Source organism: Panthera onca, chromosome B1, assembly GCF_046562875.1.
Source record: "Panthera onca isolate mPanOnc1 chromosome B1, mPanOnc1 haplotype 2, whole genome shotgun sequence".
NCBI classification, from domain to species: Eukaryota; Metazoa; Chordata; class Mammalia; order Carnivora; family Felidae; genus Panthera; species Panthera onca.
In genome coordinates this window covers 59983917-59999192 of record NC_138342.1, presented here as the reverse complement: position 1 = coordinate 59999192, position 15276 = coordinate 59983917, and positions in this window count along the sequence as shown.

Below are 15276 nucleotides of genomic sequence, written 5' to 3'. Positions count from 1 at the left end.
GTGTGTGTGTGTGTGGGTGGGTGGGTGTGGGTATACACACACACACACACACACACACACACACACACATATATGTATACCATATCTTCTTTATCCATTCATCAATCAATGAATATACTTGGGATGTTTCCATAACTGGCCATTGTAGATAAAGCTACTATAAACATTGGGGTGCATTTATCTCTTTGAATTAGTATTTTGTATTCTTTGGGAAAACACCCAGTAGTGCTATTGCTGGATCATAGGGTAGTTCTATTTTTAACTTTTTGAGGAAACTCCGTACTGTTTTCCAGAGTGGCTGCACCAGTTTGCATTCCCACCAACAGTGCAAGAGGGTTTCTCTTTCTTCACATCTTCACCTGCACTTGTTCTTTCTTGTGTTGATGATTTTAGCCATTCTGACAGATGTGAAGTGATATCTCATTGTAGTTTTGATTTATATTTCCCTGATGATCAGTGATGTTAAGCATCTTTTCATGTGTCTGTTAGCCATCTGGATGTCTTCTTTGAAAACAATGTCTATTCATGTCTTCTGCCCATTTTTAATTTGATTATTTGTTTGGGGGTGTTGAGTTTTATAAGTTCTTTATACATTTTGGGTATTAACTCTTTATCAGGTATGTCATTTATAGATATCTTCTCCCATTCCATCAGTTGCCTTTTAGTTTTGTTGATTGTTTCCTTTACTGTGCAGAAGCTTTTTATTTTGATGAAGTCCCAATAGTTTATTTTTGCTTTTATTTCCCTTCCCTCAGGAGGCATATCTACTAAGAAGGTTCTGTGATCAATGTCAAAGAAGTTGCTGCTTCTGTTCTCTTCTAGGATATCTATGGTTTCATGTATTAAATTCAATAGTAATGTGCACCCACGGTTGATTTGCACAGAGTTAGGGAATAACAAAAAATTATATCTAATTGCAGAGAAAACATGGTTTTTGTCACTGGCTATTGTCACTGGTCAACTGTAAGAACTAAGTAATATCCAGTTTAAGAGACTACTCTGTTGAACTAATTTTTCCCAGTTTTAAGTGAACATGAGGATGATCAGAGAGGATTTCTATCCCTGAACCTTTGACAGGTTGGGCCTGGGCAGGCAAGAAGACTATCCTAGAATTCTTGGCCCTATGAGCTGGCATGGTCACTCTTAGTCATCCCTCTTTGATGGAAAACGTCCGGGCATGAATAGCGTGCAAGCTTGTGGGATCATTTCAACACAGATGTCACCACCTATACAAACCACCATCTGGGAAGGAAATTTATTTACCCCTCGCACATCTTACATGGATAAGACAAAAAATTGTGTATTTCAACTATCATTTGTTTGTAAATACTCCTGTTGTGTAATTCATGATAGAGTTTGGAAATTTCTCGGATTATCAGTTTCTCAGAACTATGAATGTAAGTGGATCCTTCTGATGCATTATATGACCTGTTTATAAAAAGGAAGTATTGCAAAATCGAATGCTCATTGGAAAACTCAGATATCTTCCATAAAAGGCAAAATTACCAACTTTAGGGGTGCCTAAGCTTAGTCAGTTAAGCATCTGACTCTTGGTTTCAGCTCAGGTCATGATCTCATGGTTTGTGAGATCGAGCCCCACGTTGGATTTTATACTGACAGCATGGTGCCTCCTTGGGATTGTCTCTCTTCCTCTCTCTCTCTGTCCCTCTCCTGCTCATTCTCTCTCTCTCCTCTCAAAACAAACAAACAAACAAACAAATATTTTAAAAAATTACCAACTTTAATTTTAAAATTTAAATAATAGTATGCTGGCTTTCCAATCCTGAGAGTCTGTGTGACTTAAATGTAGAACAGTGGACTAAATGCAAGGTGAAGGGAAAGGTGGAATAATTATGGAAAGATGATGCTAAATGATATCAGCAGAAATTCTAGTGCTTTTGGAGAAAAGAAGTGACTCATCCCTTGGCATTTAACTCATTTAATTTGGATCACTTAATATAAGATTTTTCTTATGCCTTCAAATAATTTCACATTTCCGTTCAAATGAGTCACATGAGGGATAGCCTCGGGCAGTTTATTTTGCTAGAATTTTTAAATTATTTTTATTTTTTTAGCTCAGCTGCACTTGGACAAAATCTGACCACTAATGGTGGATTATGACTACCGAAATCTTCCTTGGAGAACACGATTTTGATGAGAAATGGAATCCAAGGTAGCAGTGCCTTCATTGGGGCTTTTGTTCAATTTTCTTGCATGTCTTCGAGGATAGCCTCAAATACCAGCACTGTTGCTCTGACAGTGACACATTCCAAACCAGACTGAGAAAAATGAAAGACGGATGTCATGAGTCGGCTCCTCCTGACCAGCGATGGCCTCCCCTGAGAACAGTTTTTCTTTAGGTAGAAGAGAAGATCGCACACAGGTACTGGCTATCCCTTGGACGTGTTATCCATATAATTCTCACCACAACCCCAGAAGTTGGGAGAGATAATTATACTGACTTTTAAAGAGTAGAAAACAAAAATCATTTGAAATGACTAATATATATGCTTTTTAAATTTTTCATCGCATTAAGTTTATAGATGTGAATATGTAATTTGAAAACAATTTACATCTATATTTTAGACGATTCATCGTACTCAGATCCTCAGATGAGCCCATACCAAGCAAACTACTTGTCAGCTAAGTGAATTACAGGCTTTGGGAAAAAAAAAATTAGGCGTAGGAAAAAAGAAAATCTGTGAAATACTGGACTCAAATACAAATCTACAATGTAAAATCAAACCTACTTGGATAAAGGGATTACAAATCATGTCGTATATTCTACTACTTTGAAAAGCTACCTTGCCCATTGATATCCCACCATCTCTCTTCTTGAATGCATTTTTCATTTCCAAAGCTGGGCACAATTTAAGGTCTTGCTACTTGTCCGAGCTGACAATCTAAACCCCTTCATCTGGAAGACGAGAATAAAGAGATTAACAATCGAGGTCCTTATTCTAGCTGTTGAGCAGTGGCTCCTATAAAACGTGCTCGTGCGGGAGGACACTGCTGGTGGCGTGGCTTGGCTCTCAGGACAGCACAACATCTTTCATGTGGCCTTAAGGTTCTACTTCATCTGCCCACTTCACCATTCTGACACCCCACCATCCGCCTGCCTCCAGTCTAGACTCTGATCGCACAGCCAACCTTTTCAATGTGATGTTGTAGGCAAGTAGGAGATTATGAAGATTATAGGGTGTTCTTTGACTCACTGGGAGAGGTGGGGAGGAAACAGGACTTGCCATTTGACCACAATACATGTTGATTTAATCCCTTTTTTAAATAGTGCTTAGAGCTCTCATGAGCTCACAGGGAAACATTTAATGAAAACCAGGATTTTTCTTCTAGTTCGTGGAAGAACTATACATAGCTCTTAGACTAGCAGAGGTAGCTGGGAACGTCCGCGGCACAGAGATATTTTGTACCTTTCACGCTAATTTCCATGCGAGTTTATGTGAGTTCTTTCTTGGATCAATTTTTTTAGTGTAATATAATATATGCCTATTGTAGAAATCTGTAAACTATGTAAATGACTTTTTACAAAATTCATATTCCCACACTCCAGAGATAATCAATAGCCACCTGATTTTTCCTTATTTCCCTCCTTTCTCTCTCTTCCCTTTCCTCTTCCCGCATTTTCTTTTTCTCTCTTTCTCAAAAGTGGCATGGCATCAAATAAGTAGTGAGGAAATAAGTGATCTGATCTCCCTTCAAGAAAGAGTGTCCTGATTAGCTGGAGGGCGTGCAGCCCGCAGACAGAAGCCTCTTTGACGTCTGCCACAGTGCTGGACAGGGACACTGTCCACAGGCAGGTCTGGCCAAGGCTATGCACTGCAATGGGTACTAGGGCCTGCCCTTTTGGCCTCATGTGGGACTCCTCTACAAGCAATCTTGGAACCAGAGCCCCTTGTTGGCCTGGCTGAGACTCTCTCGGCATTGAACCACAGGCTGAGGATCTCCTCTTCTCTAGTCTTTCTTCCCTCTCGGGAGAGATGCCAGACCCACAGTGCCATCTGAAGTCTCTCCCCAGTTCCCCTAGTCCCTCTCCTTTGTCTTTCAGAGACATTATCCTGCCCCCAAATCTTTTCTTCCCAGAAAACCCAGCCAACACAGTTTTATGACTTCATTCTCTTGCTTAACATTAAATTGTGAGCCCTTCCCAATGACATTAGAATATTTTCAGAAACAGCATTTTCATTTTATGGGTTCATTGTATGGATAGATAAAATGTTCCCAACTTTTTGCAATCCTAAATTCAATGATATGCTAAGCATCCTTGTTCAGATTCTCTACATGAATTTGAGACTATTTCTTCAGAATGGATTCCTCAAAGTGTAATTACCAGCGTAAGCTTGCTAAGTTGTGCAAAACAGATTTTCAAAAGGACAGTATGAACACACGTTCTGACCAGTGTATTTCCCATTAATTGAAACTTTATGTGGTACTTAAGGTTGTGCTCTTTAAAATAGCATTTCAGTTAATAACTTTATCAATAACTCTCTGTTCACATTCCTGGTTTTTAATCCCTCCAGCTCCTGTTTTCATGGGTTTTCTTATAACCTTACATGAAGCACTGAACTTCCTCTTGCCCATTCCTGATCTCCAGCCTCTAAAGTGAAAGAACAAGCCCTCTGGGGAGGCACTGAGTCTTTTCTACTCCCACTCGATGACGGGGCACCAGAGAAACAGGTCAATATGATGTTCTGCAAACTCAGGGATTCCAAGGAGACCCAATGCCTCACTAAGAGGAAATGCTTCATCTGTCATCTTCCACCAGCTCAGCATGATCTGGAAAAGTTGTGCATTTCTCTGCTTTCTCCTGCTCAGGAGCACTTCTAACAAAAGATTAATGAAGCAATGCTCGGGGCCTGGGTGGCTCAGTCAGTTGAGTGTCTGACTCTTGATTTAGGCTCAGGTTATGATCTCATGGTCATGGGACTGAGCCCCGCATCGGGCTCCATGCTGAGCATGGAACCTGCTTGAGATTCTCTCTCTCCCTCTCTCTCTCTGTCCTCCCACTCCCTCTCGAAAGAAAGAAAGAAAGAAAGAAAGAAAGGCTGAAAATTTACCAGAAACCCAAAGTACAAAAGCACAGCTGACTTAATTATATGGATGAGAAAAACAATTCACCCCAGAGGTACAATTAATCCTTATAGTAGCCTTTTGAGGTGGATTACTATAAAGATGAAGAAATGGAGGCACAGAGAGGTTTGGTGACATGGCCAAGTTCACAGGTTAAGTAAGACGCCCAAGGTACCAGAGCCTTGCCTGGATCTCAGTTAGTCTGGATTGTGAGCATGTTCCCTTAATCCCTTTACTGAAATCACATGAGAGGACTCTTCCTGTAATTTATAAAACCGGTGACAGAACAAGGATTCATAAATTCATACTGATTAAAAATAAATAAATAAAGCTTTAGGAAAAGCTCTTCCTTACTATGGAATGCCAAATGATAAATGTAGAGGAAATGACAGGTTGGAAAAATCATCAGTGGATGCTAAAACCAGTGGTGAGATTTTGATGAGAAATAGTGCATTAACATAGCCCAAACTTATCTCCCACAAACTAGTTATTAATTAGGAAGGGAAAAATAGTAACTGCAGTAGAGAAATCTACAGGATAAATGGTACCTTAACTAAGTGATCAAAGGTAATACCACAAACATTGAGATAAGTTAATATCCTGTGGTCCCTAATATAATGTACCACGAGAAACACACTACTGCTTCCGGCATATTCCTTCTAAAGATACGTAACTGGAATTTAATCATGAACCAACACCAGAAAATTCTAAAATGAAGGACATTTTAGAAAATAGCTATACCGTAATCTTTACAAAATCAAGATCAAGAGGCTGAGGAACTGTTCCAAATTAAAGGGAATTAAAGAGACTTGAAAACAAAATGCAGTATACGATCCTGTATTAAATTCTGGACCAAAACGACTACAAAGAGAAAGAAAGAACCCTAAGAGGCATTATTAGGGCAATTGATAAATCTGAATATGGAAGGAATATCAGGCAATAATATATAGATATTAAATTTCTTGATTTTGATAACTTGACTGTGGTTATGTAAAGAATATCCTTATTCTTAGGAAATAAATACTGAAATATTTAGAGGCAGAGGCGCAAGATATCTGGGACTTTTCTCATGCTGTTCCGAGAGAAGAAACGATGGCAGAAGGGGGATGGAAAGCTTTCAGGTTAACTCATGCCTGAACCACTTGCCACTGTTGAGGCTTGTATTAAAGGAAAACTTTATAAGTACCTAACTTTATTCCAGTAATCTCACTTTTGGATATTTATTCTAAAGAAATAACCATGGAGAGGCACAATGGCTTTGTCACAGAGATACTCGTCAAAATTTGTATACAATTTTGGAAAATTATAAACAACTTACACATCTAATAATAGCTTTGTTTTAAGATTGTACAGTCACTGAAATGCTATTTAATATTTACTGACTTGTAAAAATGCCATTATTAAGTGGTAAAAACAAAATGCAAGATGGTATACACAGAGTGACTCGATTTCTGCATGTAGATGTACATACACATACACCCACAACCCCAGACCCATAAAAGATTTCAAAACTATAAATTAAAACGCTACTGTGGTCATTTTAAGGTGGAGGGAAAAAGGTAACTTTTAAACTTATTTTTACTTGAATTTTACAGTACTATGAAAATTTGCTAAAAACAAATATGTTATTTTGTAATTAAAAACAATAATTATAAAAACAAAGAAAGAGTACATCTTTTAAAAAGAGATAACCATAAATTTTAATAAAACCCTTGTTCTTTTCACACACCACCCTACTATATTCCATAGCTTCTTTCCAACTACACAAGGCCCTGCTGCTGAATTTGGTAAGTGACATTCAGAACATGACTCCTAAACTCCTCCTTTAGTGGAACATGAAAGGAGGTCATTGAAAGGAAGTGAGCACTGGTTGACCCATTAACTAAACCCAGACAATCTTAGGTTCCTCACGCCCTTCCCTGTCCTGGGAATGTACATTCTGCCCACGATTTACAAGAATGAGAGAACAAGACGTTGTTGAAACCATCTGGACTGAATATGCAAGTAAACCTATTTAAGACATCTCTATACACTTTTAAGATTCAGGCAGATGAGGGGCACTTGGATGGTGGTTGAGCATCCAACTCTTGATTTGGGATCGGGTCATGAGGCCACTGTCGTGGGATCAAGCCCTATGTGGGACTCCACACTCAGTGTGGAGCCTATTTAAGATTTCTCTCTCTCAGTGTGGAGCCTGTTTAAGATCTCTCTCTCTCTCTCTCTCTCTCTCTCTCTCTCTCTCTCTCCCTCCTTCTGCCCCTCTCACCTACTTGTGCTCTCTCTCTCTCTGTCTGAAAAAAAAAGAAAAAAAAGATTCTTGCAGGTGATGGTGGAGAACTACTCAATACATGTCTGCCCAAGACAAACCCCATATGTAAGTTCCCTTGTCGATTAAACCTGCTACCTATGACTCTGGAATGGTCTACCTCTCTTCCTTCAGTCTGTCCTTGCCCTTCGTGTATAGGGGCCAGTTTTCAAACCAACATGGGGAAATTCTTTTACCATTGTTGTAAACTGATATAGGTAGGGCTGTTACAAAGGGGGCAATGTCTATTGAATTTGTTTCCTGATGAAAGAATCGAGCTTGAAACCAAATGTTGCACATTCAGACAAGAAAACGCACTATGACCCATGACGATCTGTGAAACAGCCACACTTTCATTATATGCTAAATTTTCATTTTCTCAATGTCAGGGACTTTTAAAATAATTCAATTGTTTCTCTTGTGATGTGATTTCCAAAGTTCGTTTCTTTCATGTTTCGGAGGACATAAATTTCAGATGGAATGGACCTAGATTCGGAAAATATATCCGTGATATTTAAGGTTTTGTTTCTTTGTCATTCGACTCTGGATGTATTTATTTGTAATTTTATCTGCACATTGCTACACAAACTATCCACATTTTGTGTACGTGCACACGTGTGTGCGTGTACCTAAAAATGCAGACACTGTCTGTTACAGTCTTGGTTTGGGGCTGTTCTACAATCTAGGTTGGTCCTAAGAAGGAATCACTCCTTACATGATTATATCAGTGACACATGTTGAGCCCTTCTACTAAGTACCACAGAATGACAAGTGGCCAGGAAACAAATATACATTAAACATAGGAATACTAGAGATTGGGTCCCAATTTCTGGAATAGTATTATAGAGACAATGGTCAATCAGAGAGCCTGAAGCACAGATTAAGAAGGCAGAAACATGGCATTTTATTTCAACTACAAACCCTTGCCAGGTTTCCCAGTCTGTGACATCAAGGAGAGCAAATTGTTACCTCTGAGAAGTCATCTATGATTTGTAGCCATTAATTCCAAACCTCCTACTTAAGATTCTTCAATTACATGATCCTACCAACAGATCAGGAGCTATCGTGTGCGCTGGGGAAGGAACAAACTCTCAATAGAGCTACCATGCATGTTCTCCAGTTCAACCTTCTGTTCCATAGCCCAACCCATGCTCTAGAAAGAGGCCCTACCCAATGATTAGGGGCTAATTTCTATTCCCACAGCCAGATTCTCCTCCTGTAATCTAGACTTCATCTTATGTAAGCCCATGACTCACATGCACAGGTCCGTTTCCTGGAATTTGGGGTGGGAGCCAACTCTCAGTTATCTGCAATATGAAATCCATCAGTGATTCCCAACTTCGTTTTAACCGGTAATGTTAACCTCTTCTATGATCTCCATGTTCTTTTACTACTGATTTTAATGAACACAGAAAAGGCCAGAGAGAAAAGTATAGGGTCTGGTAAATCAAAAGGCCGTATGATCATTGAACAGTTGAGCACTTGTCATTTCCATTCTGTTTCACAGCCCAGATTCTAGATAAGCATTTTCTACCAGCAGCCACGGCCAACTCTTTCCATCTAGTGCAATCTGGCCTCTATCTTCACCATCCTCTGAAAACACTCTTTTAGCCTTCATGTCATTCGGAAGTCAAAACCAGTGGCCTTTTCCCTCCTTCTCAGTTTTTGTCTAGGTTCTTTTGTACCGGACAGTGTTAACTATTGCTGTAAATCTCGGCTTTTTATTCTTCTGATCTTCATGTCATTGTGTCTCTTAGTTTTGCTCTTTTGGTTGTAACCATCAGCAAGTCCTGTTGATACGAAGTATGTTCTAAATACAGCTGGAGGTCAACCACTTCTCATCACCTCCACTACTGCCTTCCTTGTCCTAGCCACGCTGTCATTTAAGCAGGTGACAAAAATTACCCTCTACCTTATCTTCCAGGTTTGCCTTGCCTCTCTAATCTATTTTCCACAGAGCAGACTGACTGGTCTTGTGGACATGCAAATTATATCACCACCCCATCCCTTACCCTTTAATGACTTATTGCATTTTTAACAGAATGCAAACACCTTACCATAGCCTCTACCCTCTAAATGTTCTACTCTTGCCTATCTCTCTGACTTCTCTTGCCACTGTCCATGGAGCATGCTCCAGCCACACTGGTCTTAAAGTGTGTTTTGAACATTAGAGTCCTTACATCTCCTCTCCAGGTCAAACATACTTTGGCTCCACACGTTTGTATGACTGAGTTTGTTCACCTCATCTGGCTACATCTCTGCTCATATATGACCAAGAGACGTCTCTCCAACCACCCTAGCTACAGCAGCCCTGAAACCAGAATATACTGTGTATTACCACCATATTTTGTCACTATCCGTGAGACTTTGTGCAAGTTACACTGTGCCCCAGGTTCATGACAGAAGTGAGTTTTACACAACTAGTTACATACCTCATAGAGTTGTTATCAGGATTTAAATGGTATTACGTTTCAGAAGCTTGACGGCAAATAGCCCTGTATGTGTTTACCACTATTATTGTTAGCAGTATTTATTTGTTTTTCTTTCTCTTCCCACTAGAGATACAAATTCCAGGCGTTATCCATTTGCTCATCACTACTGGTCAGGATATAGAATAGTAAAGCACATACTAAGCTTTCAATAAGTTATTATTGAGTAAATGAATGAATAAAAATATTTAACCATTTCTTCTATCCTCACTGGCTCCTTTTGCCAATTTCTCGGGTGAAGACATTTCCCTGGAGTCAATCATTGGTTTCCTTGGCATTTTTTTCCTCTACCCTCACTCCTTTCAAGTGCTTAACTTGAAACGTTTCTCTGGCTTCAGCTATAGTTCCTGTGATGGGAGTCCCTACCGTCGCATCTTTAGCGCAGCCCATACAGCCAAGCTCTCCACTGGGGAGGCAGCTCTCAGTGGCTGGAAATTTGGCCCGAGACTCAGGAGAGCTGGCCTCGAGTGTAAGTTCTGTGACTTCGCTCGCTTTGTGACTCGGAGCAAGCCACAACCTTTCGGGAGACCAAATTCTCTCGTAGGTAATAATTTATTCCTCTCTACCTTCCATCTCAGATAGTGCTTTAAAACGAAGAGTTAGAGGGGCGCCTGGGTGGCTCAGTCGGTTGGGCGTCCGACTTCGGCTCAGGTCACGATGTCGCGGTCCGTGAGTTCGAGCCCTGCGTCGGGCTCTGGGCTGATGGCTCAGAGCCTGGACCCTGTTTCAGATTCTGTCTCCCTCTCTCTCTGACCCTCCCCCGTTCATGCTCTGTCTCTCTCTGTCTCAAAAATAAATAAACATTAAAAAAAAAAAATAAAAAAATAAACACGAAGAGTTAGTAAAAGTGAAAGTGTTTTGTCAGTTATAAAACAGTACATACCATTTGGAGGTGCTTTCAAATACTTCAAATATGCCATTTATACATACCCACCCTGCTGTTATCTTAGATTCAACATCAAGTAGATTAATTTCCTATTTCCCAAACTGAATGCTGACTTTGCTTTCTTTCATTGGGCACAAGTATCGCTAAGCACGTCTCGTTCTCCTTCTGTGATGTGTCTACAATTTTGCTCCTGCTCTCTCTTCTCCCAGACATAATCTTACTCTAAGATTTCTTCCGTGTACATCTATGTAGGCCATTAGAACACCATTCGTTGGTCTCTCTACTTGCAGCCTTTCTCTCAGTCTTCTCAAATAATCTCATTCCGATCTTCCCCAAATTGGATTGGATTTCTATTACTGCTCTCACAAATTGCCGCAAATTTAGCAGCTTAAAGCAATGAAATTTATGGTCTTATGGATCCGTAGATCAGAAGTTCAACATGAGCCTCACCTGTCTCGTGTCAAGGTATTGGCACCAGGTAAATATCAAGGTGTCACCCTGCTAGATTCTTCCCTGGGGTTTCTGGGGGAGCATTCATATCCTTGTCTTTTCAAGTCACCTACATTTCTTGGCTTGCAGCTCCCTTCCTTTGTTTTCAAAGCCAGCAACTGTGGGTCAAGTCCTTCTGAGATCACAGCTCTCTAACCACAGATAGGAAGAGTTCCCAGCTTGTAAGAACTCAGAGGATTAGATTCGGCCCACTGGGCTAATCCAATGTCATCTCCCCTTCTCAGGGTCTGTAACCTTAATCACATTGCACTCTTCCTTTTGCTGTGTAAAATAATATATTCACAGGTTCTGAGGACTAGGACACATACATCTTTGGGGAATAAGCAGTCTTATTTTGCTTACCACACCAGTTTAATGGTGTCACTCCCCTGACCAAGAGATAATGTAAAGTTTATCTTCCTCGTATGGCTTTGAAGATCCTTCAAATTAAATTCTTAGCAATCCTAAAATAAAGATCCTGTACTACCGTTAGGATATCCTCCCCGACATACCTTAAATATGCTATGATTTTCCTTGTGTTTTTGCCAATTATTCTTCCATTTGACACGTCCTACAATCCTTCCGTTGCTATCAAAGTCTCGTCAATTTTCCAGCCCAGATAAAGTCCCACCTCCTCAATAAAAGCTCCCCCACTGATGCCACCTTTTTCTAATTGTTTGATATGATACTGTTTAGTTTATGTGGTGGACTTCTGGGTTTGTTCAGAATTCATTCAATCTTCCTCTGGTAGCAGCACGCTGGTTTTCCTTTGGAAGAAAATTTTTCCTATTAGATTAAAAACTTAGTGGTTTCTCAAGTAAAATGAATTGCCCTCCTGATCAAGGGATGAGCTCATGATCCCAGCTAGGCAATCTGATATATCTCTCTAGACCACAGACACCCAAAAAGTAAAAATGCTTGGAGCTCACACTTTCTGGAAGCAGCACATTGCTCACAAAATCACCAGAACTTCCTCGGCACTTTGGCTTTTACTTTAATTCCGCCAAATTCCCCACATCCTTCCTACACATTTTTCCTGGGGTAAGCCAGAATCATTTTCTGTTTCATAAAAATCAAAGAACCCTAACTGCTAAAGCCTTACTGTTCTTTAAATGTACTCATAACTCCAAATTCTCTTTTTCATAAAACTACAGTATATTTTACATGTCTCTCAAACACTCCTCAATCCCTTGTATATTACTACACACAGAAATTCCTTTCAATAAATATTGGTTGACTATTTCATAAAGTACTGGTTTTTTTTTCAGAATGTGAATTGCTCCTGGTAGCAAGTCGAGAACAAGGAACATGACATGTCTTTCCTTGATATCAATCCTGCCTTTTCCAGAAGGGGAAATGGAAAATCATTTCTCCCTCCTGATAGATGGATTGAAAGGGTCACCACTCCACTGACTGTGTTTTTTATGTATATTTCCTATATCCCCAATGTATTCTATTATGTGGTCACACGGTCTCCACCTATTTAGCATGTAATGACCCATTCCCTAAACGAGCCTAAGCTGTGCTTATTTTTTTAATAGGTACATTGCACTTCAGGCTCATATGAAGTGTTTGGAAGACTTTTCCCAAATATTTCTCTGAAATTCAGATATATTGAATGGACTCTCTGTGTTTGGTTTCATATGATGAGTGGTTACCATTAGTTGGAGACCAGACAGGATATTGAAAAGATCCCCATGTTTTATGTCTCCTTCTTAAGAAATTCATGTTAGAACCTAATGAACAGTGCTAATGCTTTATAATGTTCTGTGGCCATTTGGGGAGATATATGTTCTAGACTTGACCAAAGTCAATTTCAGGGACTATAATCTTCTCCTTTTGAAAATTGTGATAATCTAACTCTAGTTCCCTGGAACTTTTTTTCGCATAATCTCTTCAAAATCAATGATTTTGACATTGTTCTAAAAAGTTTAGAGTAATCTCCCTGAAATCTCTTTCAGCACCTCAGCACCTCCAGAAGATCATACCAGGTTTTTGACCCAAGGTAGGATGTGATTGAACTGAGATGGGAAAATTTTAGAAGCAACAGTGTTTTAGGGAAATATCAGTTACTAAACATGTTCCTTTTGAATGTCCAATGGATATCCAAGTGGAAATGTTACATAGACAGTTGGATGAAGAAGTCTAAGACTCAGAGGAAGTATCTAGGCTGGGAATAATTATATACAGATGATAATTAAAGACACAGGCTTTATGAAATAAAGTAGTGAGTGGCTGTATACAGAAAAAAAGTTCCAAGATTGAAATCAGGGGGCATGCCAGATCAGTGATGGGGGACAGGAGATATTAAGGAAGATCCAGCCTGAGACTGAGCAGCAGGTGAAAAGCCAGTTGAATGTCGTGTCCTAGAAGCCAAGTGAAAAAAGTATTTCGAGGAGTTCTTTTTCTTAACTCTCTGGGTTCTCAGACTTTGAACAGGGTCAATCTGAGGGTTCGGTGAGATCTCAGACTTTAAACAGGGTCAATCAATGTGAGGGTTCTGTGAGATTCATTTTACAAAAATTTTTGTTTCTCCCAAGAATATTCTAAACTAACTCTGAGACTTCACTCACCTGCTGGCTCTGCTGCCTCTGACATGGCCAGAGCTGCTGTGGAATGGGGAATCAGGAGACCTTATTACTCATGCCAACTCTACTTTTCCCTACCACTGTGACTCTGAACAAATTACGTTTTATCTCTCTATGAAATGGTCCTAGCTATGCCTCTCTACCCTGTCCATAGACTAATGAAATGATCCAAGGAGCTAATAGGGGGGGTAGAGTATTCTGTGGGTTGTTGAAGTGTGTACAAGGATACCATCACTGTAACTGGGGTCCAGCAGGACCAATATTTCTTGCTCTGAAGGCCCAGGGGAGCCAAGTCTCTTGGTTGGCGGATGCTGAGGGAATCATGAAACACATTCTGGCTCACGTGTCCTTTCATAAATTACTTCTCAGTAGGATATCTTTTCCTTTTAGAAATACCCTTTTTTAAATAGTCTTTAAATATATTCTTTAAAAAGATAATAACAGCTGGGGTGCCTGGGTGTCTCAGTCGGTTGAGCGCCTGGCTTTGGCTCAGGTCATGATGTCACTGTTGGTGAGTTCAAGCCCCCTCAGAGCCTGCTTCAGATCCACTGTCCCTCAGATCCTCTGTCCCCCTCCTTCTCTGCCCCTCCTCGGCTTGCACTCTCTCTCAAAAAAAAAGAAACTAAAAAAATAATAACCGCTAAAATTTTATAATTAATGCAACTCCTTTTATTTCAAAAATCTTCATTGTGGTAGGCCATAAGGGCAATACATTTATAAGCTGCTTTCCCAAACTAAGATCTTTATCTTTCTATATTTAGAAGTCTCTATATCTAAACACATTGTAGTTCTATCACTGCTTTTAGGCCCTCCAATTTATTATGGAAAAAAAGAAAAGAGAGAGAGACGGTATTTATCAGCGAAACTCCTTTGTGCATGATACTTAATGCATTTTTATTTTTCAGTTGTCCTTTTTTTCCAGTTCCCAACAAAAATAAATAAACATTAACAATATCTCGTAAAGTAGCTATATTCTCCTTCAATATCTTAAGGTACACAATTATCAAAGCTGATATTGAACACAAACAAATTGATACAATTCAGTACTCTGATAAAATCCATTGTCAAATAAGTTAAACTGCATGCAATACAACTTTATGGTCCATAGCATCTTCAATATAAACTGCATACCAAAATGGCTCTTCAAACTTAAAAAGTGCATTACAGAGTGCAAAAACAGCAAAGAGGAAAAATACACTATCTTACACTTAACCTCATCCAGTTTGAATAATGGGTATGTTTTAGATAAAATTACTCTTTTGCTAGAACAGTAAAAAAGTATACTGCTTATACAAGTTGTTACTCCCCTTCTCCCATGTGCATAAGAATAGAAAAAAAATCAGAAAATATTGAGCAGCCAGTTAAACACATTTTTTTCCCTCCAAAGTCTACAGAGTGGATATAGGAGCAAAAATGACCACGTGGATCAGACAT